Source organism: Tachyglossus aculeatus, chromosome 4, assembly GCF_015852505.1.
Source record: "Tachyglossus aculeatus isolate mTacAcu1 chromosome 4, mTacAcu1.pri, whole genome shotgun sequence".
Taxonomy (NCBI): domain Eukaryota; kingdom Metazoa; phylum Chordata; class Mammalia; order Monotremata; family Tachyglossidae; genus Tachyglossus; species Tachyglossus aculeatus.
This window is the reverse complement of record NC_052069.1, coordinates 108,906,211-108,913,449: the sequence shown is the minus strand read 5'-3', so window position 1 is coordinate 108,913,449 and position 7,239 is coordinate 108,906,211. Positions and strand designations below refer to the sequence as shown.

The 7,239-nt window shown below is 43.6% G+C and overlaps 1 non-coding gene across 1 annotated transcript; it reads left to right on the top strand.

Annotated features, from left to right (window-relative positions):
- Positions 1 to 6,843: 6,843 nt before the first annotated feature.
- On the top strand, positions 6,844 to 6,981 carry LOC119927476. Its single transcript, XR_005450475.1, has one exon. It is a non-coding gene; the product is annotated as a small nucleolar RNA SNORA7 (small nucleolar RNA).
- Positions 6,982 to 7,239: the final 258 nt, after the last annotated feature.

Genomic DNA, 7,239 nt, shown 5'->3' with positions numbered 1-7,239 from the left:
TCTAAATATGATTGATCGATTGATTGAGTCTCACCTGTGTACTCCTTCCCATGCTTAGAACAGTGCTCTGCCCACAGTAAGAGCTTAGTAAATAATGTTACTATGGATACTACTGTGAGCCTCATATGGAACGAGAACCGTGACCAGCCTGATTATCTTGTATTTACTCCAGTGCTTAGTAAACTTGGTGCGTGGTAAGCAACTAACAACTACCACAATTATTATAAATTATTATTAGTAGTACTATTATTATTACAGAAGCTCTCTAGTCTCCCAGTCCCTCAGTACAAGCACACTCAATAATATGATGATAATTTTGTTTCCTGTGCTTGGTGTTACAGATATTGAGGAACACAGAGAGAGAAGGAAAATTAAAAAAAAAAAAGAAACATCAAGACTCATGAAGGTACAGACAGCGGGAAATGCAGGCATCTTTGGATCCCATCCACTTCAGACCCAAAGACAGCAGGGTTCCTTTCTCTGTTTCCCTTTCTATCCCCTAACCTCACTCTTCCAAGGATTAAGTTGTAAAGTGCCTGGTTGTGGAGTGCTAAATTTAGCCTCCTCAAAAACTGCTGATTCACCTGTCTTTAGCAGTCTTGGAAAAGCAACCTAATGAAGTCACCAAATAAACACACAAAGGTAGACTGTGCAAAGGCAGGAACTAATTTATAAAGTCTTAGACTCCTCAGCTATTTCCACAGTTTTCCCTTCTCAGGATGTGGTGAGGCTTACTTTCACATATCACCATGTTCAAAGAGATTTTCTCTGAATTTCTCTGGGTCAGGAGTCTAGAGCAGAAGGTAAATGGGGAAAAGGGTGCCTGAAATAAGAAACCTACCCAATGTATTCTAATAAACCATGATGATGCAGCCTTTAGAGGAGTGGCTGTTTAAAGATCGATCTGGAATTGGATGCGGCTGCTCAGTCATTCACGGGCGATTATTCCATAATAAATGTCCCCACCCAAGCATCTAGGTGAGTCACAAAGTGATCTGATATCACAGTCTTCCTGAAATCCGCCTGCCTTCTGGATACCTTGGCTGCCAATCCTCTTTCTCGGAAGAGCTGAATTGAATTTCTGCATGGGGAGGGAAGGACCGAAAACCAAATCTTAAACTGCTGGCTCATAAACCTCCAGTGCCAGCAGTAGACGTCTGATCGCAAAGTCAGCGTGGCCCAGAGGACAGAGCACAGGCCTGGGAATCAGAAGGATCTGGTTCTAATCCCGGCTGTGTCACTTGTCTACTATGTGACCTTGGGCAAGACATTTAACTTCTCTGTGTCTGTTACCTCATTTGTAAAATGGGGATTAAGACTATGAACCTCATGTGTGATAAGGGACTGTGTCCAATCCAATTGGCTTGTGTCTACCGCAGCACTTAGTACAGTGCCTGGCACATAGTAAGCACCTAGCAAATACCATTTAAAAAAAATAGAGAGGATTTCCATACTAGCTGAGTCAGCACTTTATTCTTTAGGGAAAAAAGAAAAGGTCTTCATGTTTCTTATGGTAGAAATGTTTTCAGCTTCATTTTAAACTTGACAAATGAGGCATCTTTGATGGCTGGCCTGGGCTTGGTTTCATGGATCAGTTGTTAGCTATCTTTTGTAGCTGTGCAGTGATGTGTGTCTTATCTGGGAGATTGTGTGCTGCACAGTCTCCTGATTGGCCCCAGAGATGATTGATGACTGTTGCCCAGGGGCTCTGAGAGCTCTGCTCCGCTACCCTCACCCTGCTGCCACCCTGTCAGGATTCTGGGGACTGCCCTGTATCACTTAGGAATACCAGAGGAGCAGGGGGATTCTATGTCAACCAGGGAGACTGGTAGATACCACCATCTTTGGGCTGGGGTTGGAGGTGGGTCTTGTAATTTGAGGTTCCAAAACAACAGCTGGGGTAGATACAAGATAATGAAATCATATGTAGTCCCTGTCTTTCATTGGTATCATAATAATAATAATGGCATTTGTTAAGCGTTTACTATGTACGAAGCACTGTTCAAAGCACGAGGGGGGGGTGGATACAAGGTGATCAGGTTGTCCCATGTCGGGCTCGCTGTCTTAATCCCCATTTTACAGAAGAGGTAACTGAGGCACAGAGAAGTTGTGACTTGCCCAAAGTTACACAGCTGACAAGTGGCAGAGTCCGGATTAGAACCCATGACCTCTGTCTCCCAAGCCCCTTGCTCTTTCCACTGAGCCATGCTGCTTCTCTTAGTCATAGTCTAAGTAGGAGGGAAAGCAGGTCTTGTCAAAACTGGTGCATTCACATCTTGCTACCACCTAGAACCAAAGAACCACCTCGAGTATTTCACAAAGTGGACAGACTCACCAAAATTCTTGAAAACATTAACATAGGTTAACATAGGCTGTGAAGACTACAGTAGCTACCAAGATATGAGTTGGATTATGGCACTATTGCTGCAGCCATTTAGGCCACCAATGGATCTTCAACATTAAAAATGCACTAAATGTACAATGTCCTGAAACCTTGCCCAGCTATTTGCTTGTTCCTCTTAGGGCCTTGAGCAAAGTCTCTATTGAAGTCTCAGGGCTGATGTAAATTGGTTATTTTCAATGAAAGACTTCAACATCATCATCACCATGGTCGTATGAATACCAATGATCAATCAAACAATGGTATTTATTGGGTGCTTACTGTGTGCCAAGTACTACACTAAACACTTGGGAGAGTACAGGAGTAGTCATGTTTGGTGACCACAATGAGTTTATAGCGATGACAATAAACTCTAGGATTGGATTGGGGATTTTCCCTCCAGAAGTTCAAAAAACTGACTATTTGTTGTCACCTTCATATCCTTCTTAAAAAAGTGGAAAGAATCAGTTCTTCCCCCATTTTGTAAATAAGCAAACAGCTTCAGAAAGGCCAAGTGATTGGCCCACATTCTAGCAGCAAATCTGAGGGGCAGTCAAGATGAAAACTTGCCAAAAAAAGGCATGAGCAGTAACTGGTCAGATGTGAAAAAGAGCAGTTTACCAGGTAACTTCATCCCTAACCTTTCAACTTCAGAGTCAGAATTTCTTTTCTTGTCTCTAACCAACCTATGGTGGCATTTTTGAACAGCGACACGACCCGTTTGTGCAGTTAATGGAGGTTTTCACCCAGAAAGGACCCTGAAAGGAGATGTTTCGGCAGGCTCCAAAGTGGTGGTTGACCCTTTGGCCCCGCCTGATGAATCCAGCCAGGTGTGCAGACAGGGGGCCTATATCTCCATGGCAACAAACAAAGAACACACTCTGTGCAATGCCATTCATTGTTCCTTGACAGGGAGGCACTATATACTGCGCAGTAGTCTGGAAACACGCCCTTTGAGTTTCTAACTCTCCCTCTCCCATTTCCCTCCAGCACTGCACCCTGGGAGTAACCCTTCTGTGTTTGTTGTCATGAAAGCCAAATGATTCAGCCAATTTATTTTTATGTCCCAAAGGTTTTATAAATTGTGATGGAGGTAAGGAGTTCTGGGTATTGGTTAGGCAAAAAGTATCCGCTGTACTCTCCTCTGTGAGCCAAACGAATATAAGAGCAGTAGGTTTTCACGCCATTATATTTCTGAATATACTTTTTTAATGGCATTTGTTAAGTGATTAGTATGTGCCAGGCACTGTACTAAGCAATGGGGTAGGTTCCAGATAATCGGGTTGGACACAGTCCCTGTCCCACATGGGGCTCACATTCTTAATCCCCATTTAACAGATGAGGTAACTGAGGTACAGAGAAGTTAACTGACTTACCCAAGGTCACACAGCAGAATAACAGTGGTGTCAGGATTAGAACCTAGGTCCTCTGATTCCCAAGCCTGTGCTCTTTCCACTAGGCCATGCTATTTCAATCAATCAATGCTCTTTACTGATAGTACCAAGCTCTTGAGAAATTACAATTCAACAGAGTTGGTAGACACAATCCCAGCCCATAAGGAACTTCTAGTCTTCAAGGGACTGTAAGAAACCAGGAGGAGGAGGCTTGTGGCTGAAGACATGCTATCCCAGGATATTTGGGCTCTCGGGAGTTTTCAGTCCACCTTATTTCAAAGCGGGGCAGGCTCAGTCTCTTCTGGGTAGGGAGAGCTGGTTTTCCATGATTGGAAGCATGTGGACGACTGACTGCCTGTGTTGATCCTTGGGGACAGGGCTGCACTGACATCAGAGTCTGGGGAGAATGAGATAACCACAATGATGCAATGGCATCTCCTCAGGGCCTTGTGTTTCCAAGTCCAGGCAACTTAACAGGCTGCTTGTTTGTGCTGTGTTGATTGCAGCCTTCCTCTGCAGCCCAAAGGAGAATGGAAAAAGCCTGCTAAGTGCCTTGGTGCCCAGAAATCAGTGTCCCTGTAATATATGATCATGGGAGGACTGAAAGGGCCTTACAAGTCCATGCAGTTCTTACATCTGCTTTCTGGCAGTCTGGAAACGGCTTATTCAAGGGAGGTCTGAGAAGGCTAAGGAAGTGTCCTAAGTCTATAAACTCCTTGCCTGCTAAGATTGTAAGCTCCTTGTGGACAGGAATCATGTCCACCTACTCTGTTACACTGAATTATCCCAAGTGCTTGATACAGCACTCTGCACATAGAAAGCACTCAGTAAATTCCACTGATTGACCGATTAAAGAATCAAAATATCCTTTTGGGAATCTCTGATTCCTGCTCATTTTGGGAACTTGATGGTAGCACATCACACTGACAGTTGAGAAGCAGGGTGGTGTACTGGAAAGAGCACTGGGTTGGGAGCCAGAAGGACCTGGGCTCTGATCCTGACTCTGCCACTTGTCTGCTGTGTGACCTTGGACATGTCACTTCACTTCTCTGTGCCTCAGTTACTTCATCTGTAAAATGGGGATTAAGACTGCGACCCCCATGTGGGACGGGGACTGCATCCAGCCTGACTAAATTGTATTTACCCCAGCTCTTAGAATAGTGCTTGTCACATAGTGAACATTTGACAAATGCCATTATTATTATTATTGCAACTGGTTGACAAGCAGCATGTCTTAGTGGAAATGACACAGGTTTGGGAGTCAGAGGACATGGGTCCTAATCCCAACTTTGCCATTTGTCTGCTGTGTGACCTAGGACAAGTCACTTAACTTCTCTGTGCCTCAGTTACCTCATCTGTAAAATGGGGATTGAGACTGTGAGAGTCATGTGGGACAACCTGATTACCTTGTATCTACCCCAGTGCTTCGAACAGTGCTAGGCACATAGCAAGTGCTTAACAAATGCCGTCATTATTTTCTAGACTGTGAGCCCATTGTTGGGTAGGGATTGTCTCTATTTGTTGCTGAATTGTACTTTCCAAGTGCTTAGTACAGTGCTTTGCACACAAAAGCACTCAATAAATATGACTGAATAAATGAATTCCATTTTAGTATTTCCCAGTCTCCTAGCCCTACCAGGGCAAGGTGGCTGAAGGAATGGCTAGCATTCCTCTCATTACCTGAAAATTTTGTACATTAAATCAGCTCCTCCAAATGTTCTTGCTTGAAGAATTCAGCAATTTTATGTGAATGGGATTGGAGGGGATGGTCTGGGTGCCAGTAGTATCTGGAAAATTCAGTTTAAAAATGCATTTAAAGGTTTCAGTTTTCTTGGTAGGCTCAGTTCGCCTGTCCAAATAATAGTAGCACTTACTGGTTGGAGATATGTACTGCAATGACTTTGGAATTGGGACACATCTGAATCTGAGAGACATAAGAAAGAAGGTAGGTGGACTACTTTACAAAAAAAAAAATGTGCTGATCACATACCTGGCAAGCTTCAGCAAAGTAAGAGCATGCCACTTGAGGTGACTGATTCATCAGAGTTTTGCAAAAGCAAAGAACCAGAGAGAATGAAATGTGTGACCCATTTTTGCTAGATGATGGATACAAGCTCTGGGTAAGGACGCTATGGCAACCAGATGTGCACTCTTTAATTGCAAAATCCCTAGGGTGCTTTCTTGCCAAGATAAATGGATAAAGAACACTTTCACCTTTTTGTGTAGTCATTTAAATAAATGAAGCTCTGTTTAGAAAGTGTTGTTACATTCATTTTATTTTTGTTCAATAGTGTCAGCTGCAGGAAAGCAGCTTCTGGAGCAAGTGTACTTGGGGAATGAGGACAACGATAGAGCTTTGAAGGCCCTGGATCTTTAATCTATTGTGACAATGGAGTGCTTCTGGGCCTGACTTATTCAGATACTTTTGATATTTACCCACGCCCAACTCCATAACACTTAAGCATATATCTTCAAAGTATATATTATAAAGTACTTATTCATTCATACTAAGGTCTGCCTCCCCCTTTAGACTGTAAGCTAGTTATGGGTAGGGAATGTGTCGACTGATTCCGTTGCATTGTACTCTCCCAACTGCATAGTACAGGGCTTTGCCCAGAGTAAGCATTCAATAAATCAATAAATACCATTGATTGTTGATTGAGATGCTGTTGGAAGACTTCAGGAGTGGTTCAGGCCAGAAAATGTTCCACACTTTTTCACTGGAATTCCAATACACCTGGATTCAAGGAGCATTTTAAAGAACACCAAAGGTGAAGAACCTCTAGCCTTTGTACAGGAAACACAGGAAGGTGGGTTCTCCTAATAATTAACAATAATAATTATGGTATTTATTAAGCACCTACTATGTGCCAAGCACTGTATTAAGCATTGGAGTAGATGCAAGTTAATCAGGTTGGACAAAGTCTCTGTTCCAACCTGGCCTAACCCCCACAACTCCCGTGGGTGCAAGAAGGCAGTTGGAGTTTCTTTTGCTCATCTCCTAAGGTTGTCAAGTGAAAAATGTCCATTTGGAAGAAGTGGCAATTAGTAAGGTGGTAAAGAGTCAGCCCCATCTTAGGGTCGTACCTGGAGAGTTTCTAGTACTCTACCAGTCTTGACTATGAGAGGGTGAGTCGAGCAGAGGTATACTCATTCCATTCCTAGCTTGAGCGGTGACTAGCAAGTGGAAAGCAATCTGCTACAAGTCCAAATTCACCTTTGCTCGGCAGCAGCAGCACGAGAGATAGTAGAGGGTGGGAGCTTGAGTTTACTGCGCAGAAAGCGGCAATGGTAAACCAATTCCATATTTTTACCAAGAAAACTCTATGGATACACTCCCAGAATGATTGCAGATGGAGTTGGTGTGTTCTGGGAGAGATGTGTTGCCCTACTGAGAGCTCACCTCCTCCAGGAGGCCTTCCCAGACTGAGGCTCCTTTTTCCTCTCCACCCCATTCCCCCCGCC